This window comes from Amborella trichopoda, chromosome 6 (genome assembly GCF_054954075.1).
Source record: "Amborella trichopoda isolate Santa Cruz 75 chromosome 6, AtrichopodaSantaCruz75HAP2 v2.0, whole genome shotgun sequence".
NCBI classification, from domain to species: Eukaryota; Viridiplantae; Streptophyta; class Magnoliopsida; order Amborellales; family Amborellaceae; genus Amborella; species Amborella trichopoda.
In genome coordinates this window covers 19720803-19742228 of record NC_142341.1, presented here as the reverse complement: position 1 = coordinate 19742228, position 21426 = coordinate 19720803, and the positions used below count along the sequence as shown (strand labels likewise).

The 21426-nt window shown below is 40.3% G+C and overlaps 1 long non-coding RNA gene across 2 annotated transcripts; it reads left to right on the top strand.

The window, feature by feature from the left end:
* Positions 1 to 3359: 3359 nt before the first annotated feature.
* Positions 3360 to 20808, top strand: LOC148781659 (uncharacterized). Of its 2 annotated transcripts, none has more exons than XR_016057814.1 (2): positions 3360 to 3470; positions 14686 to 17086. It is a non-coding gene; the product is annotated as an uncharacterized LOC148781659 (long non-coding RNA). The 2 variants fall into 2 exon arrangements; XR_016057815.1 differs by lacking the exon at positions 14686 to 17086 and adding an exon at positions 20665 to 20808 and having other exon boundaries at positions 3375 to 3470.
* The last annotated feature ends 618 nt before the right edge of the window (positions 20809 to 21426 follow it).

Sequence of the window (21426 nt, the reverse complement as noted above, 5' to 3'; positions counted from 1 at the left end):
AATCTTTTTTTTCTTGATCATCGGCATCAATATGATCCTTGAGGGGGAAACCATGCCAAGCTTCTTCCTTGAGGGATGACTAAAGTGGATTCTAACGATTGGGGACCTTATTTACGGGTTGGATAAACCCAATATTGCTAGAATCCCTTTTTTTTGGGAAACATGATGACCGTGGGCCTTGCTTAAGGGCTTCCATCCAACTTGAATCCCAATCCAGTGGCATTTTTTGTTCCAATAATTGGAGGTCTTGTTTAAAGGCTTGGGACCCAATATTATCAGAATTCAGGTATGTCTGGCAGTCTGGGGTCTTGCTTGGAGACTTCCTTCCCAATCCGTCAGATTTTTCTTGAAAGGCTAGTGGTGTAGGCCTTGCTTAAGGGCTTCCTTCCCATTTGACATTGAGCCTTCGATTTATCCATTTTGCTTTAGATAGACAATTGAGGAGAGCCCTTAATGGGGCATATGAACTGCTTCGCCAGGATTTGGATTGATGGCATATGCGGTGTCTCTTTGGGGGCTTGTACCCAATATACCGGGTTTAGTCAGGGGCTTTTTGGTAGCCATCCTAAAATTCTAAACATGTCAATAACTAGGGCTTTAATAAGATGGTCTCTTTCGGGCTTGAACCCCGATCAAATTGGGCTTAGCCGAGGGCTTTTTAGTGACCATTCTGAAAGTGTAAACCTGTTAGTAGATGGGAACATTGATAAGACGGTTACCCTCGGAACCGGGGTATCGATCCAAGCTAGGCAATCCATTGCTTTATAAGAACTTCTATCACAAATTTTCAACATGCTCTTCTTGTTTTTGGCTAACGTCTTGAATTGGAGAATCTCTTCGACAAGTGGTTGTCCTAACTTGCCATTTTGATAATTCTTTTGATCTTCAGGAGGCCTTTTGAGGCTAACGCCAGTCATTGGATTTTCTTAAGCTCTTTTTGGTCTAAGTGGTAAGGTACCCAATGAAGGGCATTGCTTCCTAAATCATTAAACTTTTGTTGTCTTTCAATTGGTTGAAGTCGCCTATGAGGGCGAGCGTTGCATCAACTTTTTTATTAGTCCAAACACCCTTCAGAGTTTTCATCTGAACTTGATAGAAGTGGCACCATATAACGGTTTTCACCAACTTATTTTTTTATTGAGGCTCTTTTACCATGACTTCAAGGTCATGTCCACCTTTTATTTCTATTTTTACTCATAAAGCACTTTCGGGTTTTCACCATACTCTGTTTCTATTTTTAATACATTTTTACTCATAACTTCATGACCATGCCTGTCTTTCATTTTTACTCATGGCACCCTTTCGAGTTTTCACCATGCCTTTTCTTTTTGACAATTTTACCCATAGCTTCATGGTCATGTCTGCCTGAAGCTCTCACTTTTACTCATGATGATCCTCATCGGATGTTCATCATGCCCGACTTCTTTCTTTTTGAACGATTTTACCTGCAGCTTCATAGTTGTGTCGTCTTAATAAAAGAGAATGCCTCCTCCTTGATGATGAATATGATGGAGAGTTTATGGCTGTATAAAGCTCACTGAGGATGTTTTTGGGTGGGGCTTTATTAGAAGGGTAAACACCACTGAGGATGTTTTTGGATTTTGCAATGTGATGGATGACTCATGGTTGCTAGGACACAGGGGTTTTAGGTGCACCATGGGATACCTGGTGTAGGAAAACCCATTGGGGACAATATATACCTTCATTTAAAAGGGTGAAGAAATGGTTACCTCCTTGAGGATTGAAAGGCTTCCTTGGGTGATAAGGGGATATCATGCTTCATGCACTTGGTCATAGCATATCTGCACCACTGGGGATGATTGTCCACTAGGGATTATGGATCACTAGGGGTGATGAACCACTGGAGGTGATAGACCACAGAGGATGATGGACCACTAAGGGTGATGGACCAATGGGGGCTAGGGTCCATATTATGTTTTTAGGCATGGTCTTACTCACGGGGTCATATGAAGGCTCACATGAGTAGGGTATTTCTGATAAGTCAAGTTGATGGAGTGATTGGGGCCCTCGTAGTTTTTGTGAGTCATCAAGGCCTAAAACGAAAGCCATGTATCAACTAAATGGTAGGCTTGATTGCATTTTTGAAGCTTGTGCAAGGGTGTGACTCCAGTGGCGTTTGAGCATACTAAGGGCAACGGATTCTTAAAAATGCTAAGTGTGCCTCTGTTAGGGATCAGACGCATGAAGGACAGAAGTATCTTTAGCAATGATGATGACCTAGGTGAGGTGCACTATTTTTTTATATAAAAAAATCTAAACCCGATGGGTTTTGAAGGTGGTTTTGAAAGTGGGTTATGGATGGGTAATATGGATCCCACCAAAACTTAATAAGCTGAACCCAGGGTTTCACTGGGTTATAGGTTCGTCGTTTGAAGCTAAAAGGTTTCTAAAAGGGGGTTAATCAGCTCAGGGCTTTCGGGCTTCAAATAGCTTGAACGGGTTACTCACTGTCAGTGTGTGTAAGTGAGTCAAAGGGTATGACCCCCTTGACCACTTTGTATTGATGTGCACAAGTGTGTGCTGAGCTCATGGCTAGGCCATGCGCTGTGTGGGAGAAATTGAGAGATGAGAGAGAAATCTCCAATGAGAGACCCACCTTGGGCACAGGGTTCGTGTTTCTAAATGCATGAGAGGGAGACAAGAAAAAATGAGAGAGAGAGAGACTAAGCGCAGGTCCGTGTAATGAGTGCGTGAGGGAGAGATAAACAGAGTAGGAGAAGAATGTCGGGCGCACCCTTGGTGGCGGCCCATGATGTTGACGGTGACAGAAGGGAGAAGATGAGGGGAAGAAGTGACGGGCCTGGCCTAGGCATGGGTCTGGAAGTTGATGATGGGGGAGGAAAGAGAGATGAGAGAGATATAGAGGAAGAGAGTGACGGGTTCGCGCCTAGGCGCAGGCTCGAGTGCTTTTTACAGGAGAGAGAGAGAGTGAGAGAAAAAAGAATGAGAGACGGGCCCGCGCCTAGGGCCGAGGAATTTTCACGAAGAGGAGAGAGTGAAGACCGAGGAGGTCCGCCTGGGCGTTCATGGGATTGGCGGACCGGGCTATGGGCCCATTTTCTGCTTGTGGTGACAACCTCTAGACTGGGTTCATCCCTTTCTGACACCGTTTGCTGGATGTTTTCCTTTTTGTCTGTGGAGGATTTTTTAAATCAAAAGCTCAGGCAAGGGCAGGGCTGGTCTTTTGACCTTTTTCTTTTACCTTTAGGTCCTGCATCTTCCTTAAAATCCCACTTTTACCTTTGTGGACCTTTGGGGGAATAGGCCTTTGTGAGAGCATATGGGGGAAATAAATTTACAAAAGCGATATAAGGATGAGAGGAGCCTCATTTCCTCTCGTTCCTCTTCATTTTCTGGTTTTTAGAGAGAGTGAGAGAAACCTTTCTTTAGAGTGAGAAAATGACTCTAAAAGGGGATGGGAGCCTTGGCTAGCTCATCTGACCCTCCAGGTATCAACTTCTTTCCTTCTTCTTTCGTTTATAATTTTGATGCTTCTTCATCATTTCTTGCTTCTTCCTTGCATACTTCATGTTTGAATTTATGCATGAATATCCTGCCTTAGGCATAGTCTTGGTCATTAAGCATGACCTTGATAGTTTGAGCATGGTCCTGATAAATTGATCATCCTTGAACATGTTTAAACATTTCTCGAGTATGCTTAGCATATCTTGAGCACCCTTAGCATATCTTGAGCATCCTGAACAATTCTATGAGCACCACGAATATTTTTGGGCATAACGAATATCACTTTGAACCTTATGAATATTTTCTGAGCATTACGAACATACTCTTGAGCGTCACAGATATTTCTTGAACATCATCAATATTTTTGAGCACCATCAATATTTTCTTGGGCATCATGATCGTCACTTTAAACCTCAGGAATAATTTTTTAGCATTACAAACATGCTCTTGAGCATCCCCAAATATTTTCTTGAGCATCACGAATGTCTTTTTGAATCCTTCTGAGCATCACGAATATTTCCTTGAGCACCATGATCATCTTGAAGAACTTTTTTTTTTTTTATGCGACCCTTCACATTCTGGTGCAACCCTTCATTTCCCATATTCTTTCATGCATGTCTTAGCATCCAAAGCATCTTTTTAGCACTTTCATGTACCCCTTGCATTCTTAATGTATTTTTGTATCATGACTTTATATTTTCAGCATCTCCATGGCATGGTTATGCATCTTTAGACTCCATTGAGCACTTCTAGGCATTGTCATGCATTTTTATGCACTTTCTGATGTAGTTGAGCATGGTTAAGCATAGTTATACATAATTATGCATTTTCTGAGCACTTTTGTAGATGGTTATGCATTTTTTAGCGTAATTATGCATTTTTATGCATTTTCATGCATCTTTATGCATTCTTGAGCACTTTTATGCTAGAAAAGGGAGATCTTGAGGTTCACTTTTCGTGATGGGCTTTGACCCATGGACTAGTGATTTCTTAGAACCTCCCGTGTACTTTGGATTAGCCAAACACCTTTTCTGTCATCCTCTTGCATAGAAAGGAGATGCTGTCGAAATTCCTGATGCTTTCTTTTCTTCTTTTACTTGAAAACCATAGCATACTGAATTGTCATTTTTCTCATTTTCTTACTCTTCTTTTGTGCCTCTTATGCATTAAAAATTCTTGAGGTGAATCATTTACCACGTCTTAGAGAGTTGGGCACTGAGTCCTACACAGGTGCTTCCTTCATAAGATCTTTATCTCTCGGTGTTCTTGACGTCACCCAGAAACTAGAATGGCCCTTGAGCGTCACCTATTTAGGTGAAGATGCTTGATCCTATCTTTATGAGGATGCAAATGGTGAACCTGTGATACAAGGTGAGGGTATACCTATACATCATTCTCTTCATGGGAACTATGATTCAAGTGAAAACCTTCTCACCCTAGGGAAACGAATGATGGAAAAGAAGGGTCTTGACTGGGCATCTTGTGGGCTCCTATTTGGAGGAGAGAACCAATATATGAGGGGTTATAGCATGTGGACCTTTGCGTCCTTCAATCACATGCTAATGACTTGGAATCCTGTGCCCTAGCTGCAGCTTGTCAGTGTTCGGCCGGGTATTATGACAGGTGTTCTAACACCATCAGAGCCCTATTGGAAGCCAGATGCTTCAAGAGCAATAGCTGGCTCCTTGATCATGGCGAAGGGGCAATCACTCTCCTTGACATGTATTTTAATGGCGGGTTGACCATGTTAGGAGCCATTTATGAGGAGTTCATTTCTAGTAATGGGGTGATTTTTAGAACCCAACCCATCAATGGCGAAGCACCACCTCCATGTCTTCGCGAGCTGTTTGAAATCTATCAGCTCTTACTTTCAGAGAACAATGATAGAATGTTACATTTCAATGCATGATGAGATTTATTTCATGGGAACCATCAAGACAAGGAGGAATCCATTTCCAGTGCCATCTGGGATGAGGATATTCAAGAGGTAGTGACAGAGACCAAAGACCCCGTGATTCCTCTTAGAAGACTTGAAAAGGATCATGCGTACATGGTCGCTTATCTCACTCTCTTCTTGTGCAAATTTTCACTCCCAAGGTCAAGGAGTAATGCCATCCGCCCTGGCTGTTTTTTTGTGGCTTGTAAGCTTGCTCAAGGGTGTCAGTATGCCCTAGGTCAGCTAGTCCTGTGTAGCATATACCACGGTCTAGGGAGGCAAGGAATTATCCAATGATACCAAAGGTGAATCTTTTGAAGGAGAGGTTCTTCCTAGTCGTTTTACAACAACCTTCCCTGTTCACTATATTTTTGGCTGGCTCTTAGCGTACCTTCCTAAGAAATAATCTCCTTATGCAGCTGAAGCATACCAGATCAATGAAGACATGTTGGTATGCTTGGCCCCCATATGCTGAGAATCACTGGAATGAAGGCTATATTCAGAGGACCGGGTGAGGCACACTGATTCCTTGCTAATAGTTCTTTCTTCTCCGACGGGAGTCTTTTCCCAGTAGGCGGCCCCACTAACCATGTTTATACTGATGCCTTTGGTAAGGTCTTCGACGGTCATACCACTGAGACCCGGGAAGCCATGTGTCTCCTAAGTGTTAGGGGATACATTTTGCCTTATAGGGGTGCTGGGGATAAGAAGCTTGAGGGTATTATGCTCATAGATTTTCACGCCAACACGATTTAGATCAATGATGCTCGTTCTCAGTGCTATTTGAGAAGAGGTATGGGAAGAAGGGATCTTAGCAAGACCCTCATCCTCAGGTGCAAAGCGCGAATCCTGGACAGATAGTAATTTGCGGATGGCATGGGAAACTTGTATTGCCCTTACTAGCTTGAGCAAGTTTGTCATCCCACATTATGGTCGTGTCGGCCATGCTATCGACGGTTATTGATGGTGGTGGAACACCACTAACCATTCTTACTAGAAGATGACCCATGAGTGAAATCAATTGCATAAAAAATGATACTAAGCATGGGAAACGTTTCACCCCTCCCATCTTTTCAAAGTTTGTGAGCTTAATTACCAACTAAGCTAGAAAGAGCTTGGTATGCCTCGATCATTGGTTGTAGATCATACTGGCATTCAATATCTTTCATTTGAGGGTGAAACCATGTCTCTTTTTTATGACCTTTGCTCTATCTTCAAGTGGACCAAGGGTCGTGTTGTCCCTAGTTATGAAGGTCGACCCAAACAGGATCTCAATGCTTTGATAGATAGGATCTCAATTGCATAAAAAATGATACAAGGATCTCAATGCTTCAGAGAGCACCGAATCCAATACCACTGCAAAACCTGAGGTTCATCGCAAGAGTACCCGACTGAGTAAGAGGGCTTTATCAAGTCTAGGTGCATCTCCTTCTGTGCAATCTCAAGTGAAGCACCTGATTCATCTTTCAGGCCAAAGAAATGTGCAAATAAGCCTTCTTCTTCTAGCCCAACTCTGCCATCGAAAGAGGTGTCTCCCATTCAAGAGTCCGTTATTACAAATCTTGAAGTTTTCATATCTCGATTGGCTTCATCTGGTCAGACTTCTTTCAGTTTGAGCTGTCGCTCAGAGAGTGTTCCTCCCCCTGTGGTAGAAATAGAGGCACCTATTGATGGTGGCCTTGCTGAACCTAAAATAGTGCAATCTTCGACCCTCTCACCACTGAGTCAGGGAGACTTTTTTTGCACTATTACTGAAGAAGGGAGTATTCTTGATGACGATATTAGAGCAATCAGTGTGGCCCCAGATACAAAGATAATAGCTCTAGAAGTGCCCACTTCAATCATTTCAGAAGCATAAGCCCAATCTCAGTTAGATATTCCCCTGAGTGAAACTTTGGAACTTGTGCCTCATGAACCAGCTATCATTGCTGAAATGCTACCCCTTGTTGTGGTTAGTTCTTCATCTTTGCCTTCTTCAATATCCTGCACCCTATCGAATAAGAAGGCTTCTTCGGCAGAGAACTTTTTATGGGCAAGTCTTCAGGGGTTAAAGAGATGTTACCTCTCTAATCTTGAAGTCGAGATTATCACAGTTAGGGACTTCGCTGCTACCCTGAGAGGTGTCAACTTTTGAGAAGGAGAACTTTGACCAATTCGAAGGTCCTTTGACTAACCTTGAATGGTGGAGAGTAGAGGCTTTGCAATGTGAATCTAAAGTTCAGGAACTACGTCGAGCTCATCTGGCTTCCTTAGAGGACTCCCTAGCTTAACATCAGAATCTGATGATAGGCTATAATGAGAAGAAGACCTTTCTCCTTGCTTAACAGGATAGCTTCAAGAATGAAGACACAGCCTGTCTTGCAAACATAAAGGTTACAGAAGAAGAGCTGGAAAAGCTGCAAGCTTATCTCAACCGATTGAAGACTCGACTGGATCGAAAGCGAGCAGAGGCTCAGAGCAAGTCTCAAGAGTTAGAGAAGCTGAACTCTGAGATGGCATCGACCAACATAGCGTCAACTCAAATTACTCAAGTAATCGCCAACCTCAAAGCCCTTGAAAATTTCTAAAGGCTCATGAATTCTTTACTCTCTTGCTTGTTCCATCTTCTTCTCTTCATTCCTTTTTTTGGATTTTGATAACTGTAACTGGTTGGGCCTCGATCTCGTTGGGTCGGATGATCGTGCAGAGACCCGGTTGTGTGGGCACAGCTCGAGATCGCTCTCTTGAGAATCGCAACGTGTGAGGTGCGCGTGGGGACAGGTGCCAACTAATGAGAGAGGATTATGGGGTGTGAGGTGGGACTGATCTCACGATGGGTTTGTGATATGCTCGGGCATTTTGCGGGCGCCCTCTTAGATCACGATGGAAAGCTCCCCTAGCATGAGGTTGGTTCGGCTTTAGCTTCCTTGCTTGCACTCTGCGGCTCACGAACATACACACATAAGATTGCCAAACAAGTGAGCCAGAATACCCTGATTTGTCGTTAGATGGATATATATATATATATATATATATATATATATATATATATATATATATATATATATATATATATATATAAAGGTGCGGTAATATGAAATTATTTTATCAGTTCGGCAGCCTTTCAATGCCATTTTTACAAGTGATCTCATGTAAGTAAGTAAATAAATAAAAAGATTCTAGGAAATATTTCATATAGTCAAGAGAGGGGTGAGATGATAGTAGAAGAGATAGAGTGAGAGTCGAAGAAGTAGAGTGTTAGAGGGGAGAAGAGGGAGGAGCTTAAAAGAGATGGAAAGAGAGAGTATGAGGTAGATAAAAATGGAGAAGAGAATGAGAGAGAGAAAAGAGAGTGAGAGAGAAAGAGGGGAAGAAAGAAAGAGAAGGAGAGTGAGAAAGAGAGGGGAAAACGAGAGAGAGAGAGACTGAGGGAGAGAAAGAGTGAGAGAGAGAGGGTAAGAGAGGGAGAGAGATCGTGAGAGAGAAAGAGTGAGCGAGAGAGAAAAGAAAGAGAGAGAGCGTAGGAGACCGAGAGGGGGAGAGAAGGATCGAGAGAGAGAATGAGAGGGTAAGAGAAAGAGAGAGACTGTAGGAGACCGAGAAGGGGAGAGAAAGTAAGAGAGAGAGACCGAGGGAAAGGGAGAATGAGCAAGGGAAAGAAAGAAAGGGTAAGAGAGAGAGAGACCGAGGGAGTGGGAGAGTGAGTAAGAGAGAGAAAGAGAAGTTATTCCCTATCCTTTCTCGCAAAGTGTCGGCGCTAAGCCGAGTTGGCTTGAAATGGTGACCATGTCTTGTAAGCGAAGTGATGATCCCATTGGTAAGGATGTGGGAGGGTTGGACCTTTACCCATGTGTCAACCTCCTCGTACGCTCCTTCCAATTGGGTTGTTTTCTGAGTAGGTTACCCATCTTCAACTTTGATCACTACCAGGCTATTGGGAGATGAGCAATCATCTTGCTTAGCTTCTTCATTAGTTGTCATTTCAACATCTTAGTGTGGTAACAGAGGTTCTTGAAGGTAAACACATTTGAGATCTCCTGAGCGACTGATATTATAACGTCTTGATGCCATGTTTGAGTTTCTAAAGGGACAACTTCCCTTTGGACGTTTTGAATGGTGGGCATCAAGATGTCTTGGAGAGGTTCTTGAGAGGTAGTTTCCCTTAGAATCATCAAGGTAGTCGGTATTATGCACGAGAAGATGAGTAGGGATGGATGTATAATGTATGACTCTTCAAGGATGGTATGGATCGCGACCTTTCCCCTTGGATCCGATGCCGGAACTTTCGTGGTTGTAAGCGGTGGTGCACTTGGCTGAGGATCATTGATCGGCAATGGGTTGACATCGATCCCCATTTTTTGATTGGCCTCTTTAATGGGCTCATTGGGTTTCACCACTTTAATGACTCCCTTTTCTATCAAATTTTCGACTTAAGGCTTTAGGGTGATGCAATCTTGCATATTGTGTTGATGATGTTGATGCCACTCACAGTATTTTCTCTTGCCCATCAATTCATGTGGGATGGTGAAGGTGGCAGAAGAATCAAATCTCATTCCTTCAGAAGTTGTCGTACTTCGGACAAAGGTTGTTTCAACAAGGTGAAGCATCTTTGCGGCCTGATGGGCTGAATGTATGGTCTGTATCAGTTTCCTCCCCCATTTTGGTTTCCTCGCAGGTCTTGGCCAGCTGGTCGATCCTGATTACTCGGATTCGCCTGGTGGAGGATAATCTAGTTTACCTCCCCAGCTTGTTGTGGTTTAGCCCACGGGATCTTCTCGAGGCTTCATTAATTTTTCGATTTTTTCTCGGCTTAATACCGGCCATCTGAGATTTAATTCTCTCATATAGCATGATCATATTCGACATAATATTGAATGTCAGAGGGACAACCGTGGCTGAAGAACGTATTGTATTCATTGTTAGCATTTTCCAATATCATGCTGATTTTAACGTGGTCTGATAACAGGCATTCTGTGACCTTTGAGGCCATGGCATTAAACCTGTCGACAAAATCGGTGAATGGTTCGTCCAGTCCCTATTTAAGGGCAACTAGTTCCCCTACTGAGATCATCCACAGTTTCTTGGTGCTGAAATGGATGATTAATCACTTAAACATCACTCGGCACGAAGCGTCAGAGTAGTCCATTGCAAATTCATTATACTAGGTGATGGCATCTCCCGCGAGACAGTGGACAAACATTGCTTTAAGTGTAACCGGCCTATCTCGGATTGTTAATACGACTAGTAAATAGCTGGTTACATGAAGTCGTGGATTTCCCTTGCCATTAAAGTGATTTCCGAATTCTGGCGGCAAGAAATTTATCTGTAGTTCGGCAAATCCATCTAGGTAGGACTCATCATAAGGCTCGATGAGAGCCAGATCGTCGACCCCAAGCCTTTGTAGTGTTGCAGGCATGATTTTCATCCGACCTTCTAGGGATTGGTATTTCATGTGCTCCTATGCGGATGATACGAAAGCATTACTTCCTCAGGTAGCTGCTTGACCAGCCAAGTGTAGAGGGGTCGGCTGATGCAATGGCGGGTATGTCGGTGCCATAAGAGGAGCTTCCCTGGGTTGAGGGTTATAAAACTGATACGACGGTTCCAAAATGGGCCTGCTCGGGACCATCCCCGGATCGCGTTTTGCTTGACCAGGTTGAAGGGGACCCTAGATTAGGTTGGGCAAAGAAGTTTGCTGCTTGTCCTAAGCTAGGATTCCCTATGGCTTGAAGAACAACTTGCGCTATTCTGCCTGGATCTACAGTGTTGTCTACCATTGGTTGGCTTGCCCCTAGAGGAAATTGGGCCATACTAGGGTCAGCTGCTAATCTTACACTAGGTTGGGCGGCTCCAAGAGGAGCTCGGTCAACGCTACGGCTGTTGCGGGCACTAGAGGATCATGTGGCACTACCTTTAGTAGAAAGCTCTGTACTAGGAGGATGAGGAGGTACTGGTAAGAGAGGATCACCTATGCTTAAATCGCCGACTTGACCACCGCTAAGGATGCAGACCCTATCTTGCGTCCGGCGTCGGGACGGTGGTAGTACCCCTACTTGTTGGAGGACTACACCCAGCCCAACTACTTGGCTGTTCAAGGTGCTTTGAGTAGCGCAAACCTGGTGACACCTAGTGTCGGACCAACAACATGGTCTTCGGATAGACAACTAAGTGACCTAACCTCGGGCCCATGCGAAGGCTGGGTCCCATAGTCTCAGGGGATAGCTGTGCGCTATCTCACTAGATGGCCAGATGACATACTTGACCTTCGTTGTGAGTTTGGCAGTCAACTCGGTACCCGACTCTCCCGCCACCATATGTGGGTCGTGATTCATCTCTTTACTTAGGTAGACAAAACATGAAAAAAGACATGAGTACCTCTAAACCACTAACGAGTAAGGCCAGACTTAGAGTTCCTACCTTGGGTAAAAACTAGTTTAGAAATGAGGTACGATATCAGGGTACACCCACCTTTGGTTTGGGTCACTCCTATAAGCGACCATAGGTCCAAAGTATTGTGGGGTAAGAGGCCGAGTATATATAGAGGGTGTACTGTCATTGACGGCCCATGATCCCATCTGCTCTTCCTCTAGGAATTAGGTGCCTACTCCAGAAGCATTAAAACCCGATGCAGGTTTTTCGAGAAACTAAATTTGGAAAACTTTTAAATTCATGCGCTTGAGTGCATAAGTGTGAATGTAGTAATCATGCATGCATGTGAAAAAGTATATCAGTCAATCAATATAGTACCCAAACAAAAATGAACACGAGGTGCTAAATCACACCAAGTGGGGTGCACTTTGATTTGGCGAGCTAGATCAAAGTGCAGTGAAAGAGAGTGGCTAGGTGCCCTAGTAATGGTTGAATACCGGGCACCTCGGTGCTGGGTGATGTGCACTTCTGATCAAGGGAGATCGAAGCACGGTTCCAATGAAGAGTGTGAATTATGTCCACTCGAACGCACTTAGAGTCAGGTGTAACCCTACTCGAGGTGCAATTTTAGATTGAGGGAAGAAGGTCCCTCAGAAACAGGGGTGCCGAGGAGGCACTGAAAGGAAGGAAGGCGATAAATCTATATTATCAATAAGAAACAGATTGTCCGAGGCAACAGTGGTCTGACGCTACTGCCTATGCCCCTGGTGCAGGTGGCAACATCACCAAGGAACTGTGGTTTCAGATAGTCGCACCCTGAGGACTAGAGAAACATAATTCTGGTAGCACTGCAAGGTCACTGAAGACAGTGCAAACATTGTCAAAACTATGTTCTTCTAGACTCACGAAAAAGTGTCGAACGGGCCAATAACAAGCCTGGGACAGGCAAGAGGACTTTCTGGAGTCACAGAGACCTGGTGACATAGGAAATGGCACTGCCGACACTGCCAATGATGTTGTCCCCAGAGATTTCAGAAAGCAAACAAAAGCAGCCGAAACAGGCAACATCCCCCTACATAACGTTTGTCAGTTTCGGACTCCGAACAAGAAACAAAAGCTCGAAACGAGATGGGACGAGTTCCCAGTTGATGGTGGCCTTTTGAAACAGATGTTCGAGAGGCCGCTTCAATAGTTGAGATGGAAGGGAAGCTTGACGTGCACCACAGTGGGCGCCAGACTGTTCATACTCGACATACACGTGCACCACAGGGACTTCGGCCCTGCCTTGCTTTTGGGTGCAAACAAATCGAAGAGTTGGAAGAGAATGGGCCTCATCAAATTATGTTATGAGGGAGAGTCAGGCCATAAAACCTTATCCCTCTCAGACCGCAGGAAACGCCGGCTTCCCTCCTATTTCAACCTTGGAACTCAACAAAGAAGATTTTCTATGGGTTTGAAGATAAAAAGGAGATTTTCAGGGAAATAGATTTAGAAAAGGAAGAAGAGAGGATAACCACAAGTAAGCTAAAAGACTAGGAAAGTAAACATGCACAGAGGTAAAGAATCTAACCATGAAATGTAAAAAGATCAAGACGATGAAAAGCATGGAAACTATGAAATCTAACTCGCTATCTATACTAAACATACAATATCTAATTAGAAGAAGCAAAGCTAAGAAGATGAGAAGATGAATATAAAGAGAATAAGGGGGAGGATACTACATTAAAAATCAAGAAAGAGGGGACGAATAAGAACTTAAAGAAAGGAAGCAGACAAGGGAGAGAATGAAAAGAAAACATCAAACAAAAGAAAAAGGTGAAGAAATAGAATGAAACATTTATTAGAGAATAAAGAGGGTTGAAAACAAGACAACAATAAAAAGATAATAAATAGCACAAAGAAAAATTATTACAAGAAGAAAAGGAAGAAAGACACCAAGTTATTGAACAAAATATATGATAAGTAACAAAAATAAAAGAGAGAGGAAGAGAAGAGAGAGGCTTATATATATATATATATATATATATATATATATATATATATATATATATATATATATATATATATATATATATATATATATATATATATATATATATAGAGAGAGAGAGAGAGAGAGAGATCTAAACTACAAGAGGAGTAAAAGAGGGAAATGGAAATAAATGCCCCTACTTAAAGGAAATAAGCACAACAAAGAAAAGGAGAATAACTACTTAATAAAGGAGATGAGAAAGAGAGAGAAGACTAAATGCAAATAAATACAGCATTAAAGAAGGGAAAAGAAATACAACATTAAAGTAAATATGGTCATACGAAAAGGGAAAATAAGGAAAAAAAACATGAATGCAACTATCAAAAATACTAGAAGTAAGAGGAGAGGAACGAGAAAATGATGTTGTAGGTCGGGCCCCCAGGCTCATCATTGATTCAGTTCGAATAGTTGCATAGAAATCCCGAACTTTCAATTGTTAATGGGGAAAATAGAAATTGGAGGAAGAGAGCCTGGACAGTCGGATTATCCAAACCGCCTTCGATTTGATAAGATAGCTTGAAGGGGTTAGAAGCTTAGTTTTGAATTCAAGGGTTTAGGAGAGATGGGGGGTTACTCAAATGGGCTCACCTTAGGGCTTTCTTATACATCCTTAAGCTTGAACTCAAGATCAAAGGGGTTTGGACATAGCCTAGGATCAAAAATCCTGAAAATCCAGACCTTAGGCCTGAGGCAAAAGGAGATATTTATAGACAAAAATAGACTTTGCACTCGCCCGTAGGTCGGTTTTGTGTGAATTTTGGACCATCAGAGTTTTGGCAACGTTTGGAGTGGCACCGGTGGTACTTGGACCAACTCCACATCATTAATGTTGTATTAATGACGATCAACAAATATTAATTTCTCTTTAATGCGATTGATACAGCCCTGTCAGTAACTGACACCATCAGCAATGGTGCCAACGGCCTTTCGACTTCCTTCAACTTCTTGTTTGGACACGCGTTGTGTTTTGGTGATTCTGATATAGTTTTGATGGACCAATCACAGCTTGAAGCTACTCCGAACGGTGCCAACAACATTTGCAATATCGCCAAACGCTAGTTGGCACGCCACACTAGTTGTACTATCTTCTCAACCTCAGCTTATCATATTTCGACAACCATAGTCCGTATACAGCCTTGTTATGTCTGTCAGTGCGGCCTGCCACGTCAGTGTATCTTCTAACTCTCCTCAGCCAAGGCTGTTTCCCCCCTTTTGGAGGTCTCCGAGACTGGCGACATTCAGAATGGAGCTGGCGACGTTGGCAATGTCACTAGACTTCTATTCATTCTAGACGGTCGTGGGTGCCTTGGGTCTTGTAGCCTTTGGAGTGGTGCTGGCCGCCACTAGGAAGGCACTGGCCACCATTAGGAATGGCACAAGACCTCTGACCTTCATGGCCACCTGTTTTGTGACTGAGATGCCTTTGATCCCATCGGAGAAATATTGAGTCGATAGAGCCTACGTAAAAGGCTCAGGTGGGGTGAATGGTTTAAAATATTTAAGTGATCTTCCTAAGACATTTTAGCATATCCATAATTTTTTCAATCGAGATCAAGACGTCTACACCCATAATATATCAAATCTAGCTAGGTTTCTTAAGAACCGGCTAGTTCGAACCGGTCTGTACTAGTTCTCTACCATTCCTCTGACACAAAACAGGATTGTTCCCGAGTGCAATAGTGCTTTTCCACTTCTATTTCCAAGTTTTCAATATCGGATTGTTCCCGAGTGCAATAGTGCTTTTCCACTTGTATTTCCAAGTTTTCAATATCAAATCTCATGTTTTTCCAAAATAAAAATAAAACCTGCAATAGCCCACCAATCTTTAATGTTGTTGTGGCTTCGCTACCCACATTAATGTTGACCCACCAATCTTTAATGCATATGTGACGTCAAATCCCACGTGCGCACCAATTGCCCAACCCATCAAGCCCAACACGTGCTCCGCATATCGCATGGCCACGCCATCTTCAACTCTTTTAAATTTTCGGATTGGGGATGTAAGTTTTACGGACATGTTTTCATTCTTAAAGTCCCGATGTGGGATTATTTTTCTCTGGGCTCTTTTGCCACTTCTACACCACACTCTTTGATTAAATGAAAGAGCACAAAGAAATAGCTGTGTAAAGTGGTGAAAAACCTATGTAAACCACATAGGTCTGTTAGTTGCAATATGATTTCTTCGTATTAAGTGAAAAACCTATGTAAACCATATGTAACATGTTGAAATATGATTTTTCATGAAAATTCCAATAATTAATTGTTCAAAGAATGCTTTGAAAAGGAAATTTTTTTATTATAAAAATTCCTTTTTGTACAAATTTTGTTTTTTTACTATCAAAATTTGAGTTGGAGATATCTATTGTATTGCAATTAGTTCTATTTAAATCTTATTTTTCCCATATAATAAATATAATGGATAACAAACACTCAAACATGAGACAAACTCTTAATATTTATTTATTTTTAGCAAAATAATGAAAAATTAAAATGTAACACTAGTATTTTTTTAGAAACCTAAAAAACTAGATTTTTAAGAAATTCTAGTGATTTTTTTAAATTTTTTTAATGCCAACACTTTTCGATCTGGCTGATTCTTCGATCAAGATCGCCAATCCATTGATCTCACACGATTTTGGGGGTGGTCGATACGGGTCACCGATCTTTTTTTCTAAACCTTGAGAGAAATAATAGGTTAAAAAATAAAGGAATTAAGCCCCACAACCATGAGACTAAACAATGACTGCCAAAATGCTTCATAAGTGGTCAGGTATGTCAATTCAAAAATTGATGCCCACATATATAAAACCTGCAAAATCAGAAATATAGTGGAAATAAGAGCAAGAGGCGTAAAGTCATTAGTGTGGTCTCAGAGTGCTTGCTTGCAAACAACTATATTAATGGATGATGGGTAGATTCAACCATTAATCGTCATATTGCAAGCTCAAAAGGCCTTTTCGATGACTTTAAACACATAAAAGCTAAGGAGATACATACCTACATGGGGAACAACACTTATTCTGATGTATTAAGTATAAGAACAGATAGGTTGTATGTAGGGGCAGTCTGTCGTATATTCATTGATGCATATTTTATGCCTAGTATGAGGCGAAATATGGTATTTGACCTTTTATTTATTTGAACGGGCTTTGAAGTTCGCTTCTGATTATTGTGTGTCAATCAAAATGCATGGTCAAATTTATGCTTGGGATTCTTGGTTGATGAGCATAATTTGTTCCTTCTTCATGTAAAGTTTATAATAAAGTTTTTATTTATTTTGGTTATGTTGATTGTGCAATGGTTGTTGACGCATACATTGGGCATCTTAGGCTTGGGCATATAGGAAATGACAAGATAAATAAGTTAATAAAAAAATGTCTTATTCTAAATCTCAATAATGTGGAATTTCCAACTTGTCAGCATTATTTGTCAGGAAAAATGACTAGGAAACCATTTAATAAAGGGAGAGAGTTAATGAGCTATTGAATATGGTCCACTCAGACATTTGTAGGCCTATCAATGTTAAAACTCATAAAGAGATGTCATACTTCATCACTTTTATTATGCTTTTTCTAGGTTTGGATATGTTTACTTAAACCACCACAAGTCAGTAGCCTTCGAAATATTTAAAATATATAAGTAGAAAAGTAATTGGATAGAAACATCAAAATGCTTAGAACTGACAGAGGAGGTGAGTACACATCTGAAGCTTTTAACACTTATTGCAAAGAAAATAGTATTAAAAGACATACTATGCTTATATGCTACAACAAAAAGGTATAGCTGAAAGGCATAATAGAATCCTCTTAGAGATGACTAGATCCATGATAGCTCATGCTAGTTTATCCAAGACTTTTTGGAGAAAAGCATTGAGTACAACGTTGTATATACTTAATAGGGCTCCAACTAAGTCAATAAATTTTACCTCTTATGAATTGTGGGCAGGTAGAAGACCTGATAGAAGTAATTTAAAGAAATAGGGGTCAATAACACATCTTATAATTCTACATCAAAAAATAGATAAATTTGAAGATAAAACTCTTGTATATAATTTTATAGGATACCTTGAAGGATCAAAGGGCTATAGATTTTGTCATAAGGATCAGATACTCATTGAAAGCAGAGATGCTGAGTTCCTATAAGATTTCAATGAAGAAAATCCACATGTAGTAGATAATGATGATCCTCTTAAGATCATAAGTGACTGAGAACCACTACCTTTAGTGGATATGGATAACACGAATCGATATGATGATGTTGAAGTATTCAAACACCCAAAGAGGTCTGGAGCTTCTATATCATATTTTAATGATTTCTATGCTTGCATGAGTGAGGAGATAGATAACTGTATTGACCTAGACGATATTGATGATCCCTTTGACTTCAATGATGCAATGAAATCACAAAAATCTTAATAATGACTTAATACCATGAGAGGAGAAATGGGCTCTATTTGAGCAAAATGAAATTTGGGCTCTATGTGATTTACCCTCAGATAGAAAACCTATGGGTTGCAAATGGGTACTTAAAAAGAAACTAAAATCTAATAGATCTATTGATAAATTTAAAGCTCAGTTTGTAGCAAAGGGTTTTACCCAAAGAAATAGAGTTTACTATATTGTCATTTTTTCCCCAATAGCAATGTATATATCCATTAGAATAAGCATCACTTATATGACCAAGAACTTAGCCAAATAGATGTAAAGACTGCATTTTTTAATGATGTACTAAATGAAGCCATTTACATGAAGCAACCATTTACATCTTGTATACTAGGCATAAAAATAACTAGACACAAAAAATCTACAATATTGAACTTTATTCAAAAATGATATCTTGACTCTGCTCTTAAGAGATATAGAATGAAAAATTATAAACCACTATCTACGTCTGTTGTCCAATAGAAGAGCAAGAAAAACTTAATATTCCATATGCACAAGCTATGTATATGTAGTATGATGTACAACACTAGATTTGAGTTATGTTGTAGGTCTTGTGTAGATATGAAAGCAATCCCAATATAGCCCATTGGAACACAGTCAAAGGAATTCTAAGGTATATTAAGGGGACAAAGCATCTTAAATTATATTTTCACGTAGATAAGCTTGAAGTTCTAAGCTATTCAGATACAGATTTTGTTGGGAAAAAGGACGATAGTAAGTCCACCTCAAGGCATATTTTTCTCTTTGAAGGTGTTGTTGTTTCTTTGTCTAACGAGAAACAAGGGTATGTTATGAGATACACAGAAGAAGTCGAGTACATTGCATATAGCATTGTTTGTACTTATGAAGTTCGAATAAAGCGCTTCATAGATGACTTGAAACTGCACATAATCGATGGGCCAATTAAAATGTTTTGTGATAATTACATTGCAATTAAATTAATACAAAGTGGAACAAATAACTTCAAAAGAAGACACATAGAGTTACAATAACACTACATTCATGATGTAGTTGAGAAAATGAGGTAACTGTTAGTAATTTGTCATCATCTTATATGATTGCTGACACATTGACAATGACTCTAAGTGTGGAACTATTTTTAAGCACATTATCTTAATCGGACTTAAACATGTTTAAGTTAGTTAGTTTCCATAAGTGACAAATCCGAAAATCCTCATGATGAAAATTATAGACAATTGTTATGAGAGGCATATCTATGAAAACATGAAAAAAATATCGTGACAATATATTGTCATAAAAGTAATTCTCAAAAGCGGAGTATACTGATAACAAATTATTCCACTCAACCCTTATAGCCAAATAGGAGATGTTGATGCATATGGCCATGGGCCTAATGCCACTGATTTTTATGAGAGGAATCCCAGGGTAGTATATTTTTTTTGTACTTATCCTTTTGTTAAATCATTTTATTAAATATAATATGCATATAATTAATAATTTTATAAACTTCTTTTTTTTAGCGGTCATGAGATGAGGATAATGATGCAAAAGGAGCTCAGAAAATTACATTCCGCCTTCTTTTTGTCTTAAACAAGCAAAAATTCATTAATAATGGAGGGTAAAAGGTGACTGTAAATCTACTGGAAGAAGAAACTCTCTTTTCTTCTTTCATAAAAAAACTCCCTACAAAATATCTAAATCCGTTCTAATTGAGATGCCACCCCTCTTAAATACAAAAAAAAAAAAAAAAAGCCTCTCTCTACAACTCATGACTTTCTCTTTCTTTTCTCTCTCTTCAATTTACGTGACCTTCCATGAATTTCTCTCTGGATCATGCAAATCAACACCTTTCTAAATTCTCCTATTTTATCTTCTGGATCCTCGTTTTTAGAATCTTCTCTCACCCTCCTTTTAACTACCAATATGCCATGTGACTTCCTCCTTTCTCTTTGTTACCCCATTCACTTGATCTCTCAACCAAACGGGAAGTTAATCTTGAATACTTCACCCTGTTAAATCCCTTAAAACAATGAACTATTATCTCCCCCACCAAAATAAGTATTATTGTATTCAAATCACATCATAGTCACCCAAACTCTTTCTCCCTAACTTCTGGTTACATAGCAAAAAGGAAAGAGCACTCCATACAAATTGGAATCCCACATCCAAAATATTAATAGAAACAACTTTTAACCTTGATAATGTGATTCTTAAATAATAAAGTGAACAAATAATAGAAAGAAGTATACATACTTCCTTGAAAATTAATTTAAAAATTAAAATAAATAAACGTTTCGGATGTGATTTGCATTATACTTCTTGGATTTAAAAAAAAAAAAAAACTCATCTCGAGGTTTTGTTGCGGAATCATTGATTTTCTTTAGTTGATGGTAAAGTCCAACATCTCCATGCAAATGTTCTTTGTGAAGCATTAGGCTTAACATTCTTAACATGTCTAGGTTGTAAGCTTCGACAATAATGCAAGGAGTATGTACTTTATGGGCAGCATCACAAACATCAACAACTTTCGCGCTTACATAGCCTTCACGTGTCGCCAATACCAAGATAATTGATTCATAGCTTAAAGAGATTACTCTTTCATATACTTCATGGCATACTAAGATATTTTATTTAAAGCGAGAGTATAGGCTTGCCCAAAATGCTCTCAAGTACAGGACGCTGCGGAGATTAGCATATAACCAACGAGTTTAAGCTCATTTAGTTTCAGTTTTAAAGCCTGGAACCCCCAAATAAAACCCATAGCCATTTCTGTAAGGCCGTCGAAGTCATAAGTTGTTATCAAATATCTCAAATTAATAATGTCTTGGGTCCATAATATTCCGAAAGGAAGCCATCCAACAATGAATCAAGCCCAGTATAGATAAACATAAAAGAACTCCCCACAAAAACATTTGAGCCTATGCCCCACTTACCATTAGACTCTTGACCTTGAAATCTAAAGATTGAATTTCTCAAGGTCAAGAATAAGTACTTATTGATAATAACATGGAGATTAGAATAGCTTGTTTCAACATCATGTGAGAATATAGCAGGAAAGTTTCTCACATAATTCCTTATCATACCATCTTGAGGATATCCATTGAAAACAACCTTATAAGAAGTAGGAGTGAACATTGAATCTATGGGAATGAGACTAGCCCTCTTGTTAATGAATTAGTGAGATTGCAATGACAACACAAACATTACCAATAGGTCCAAAT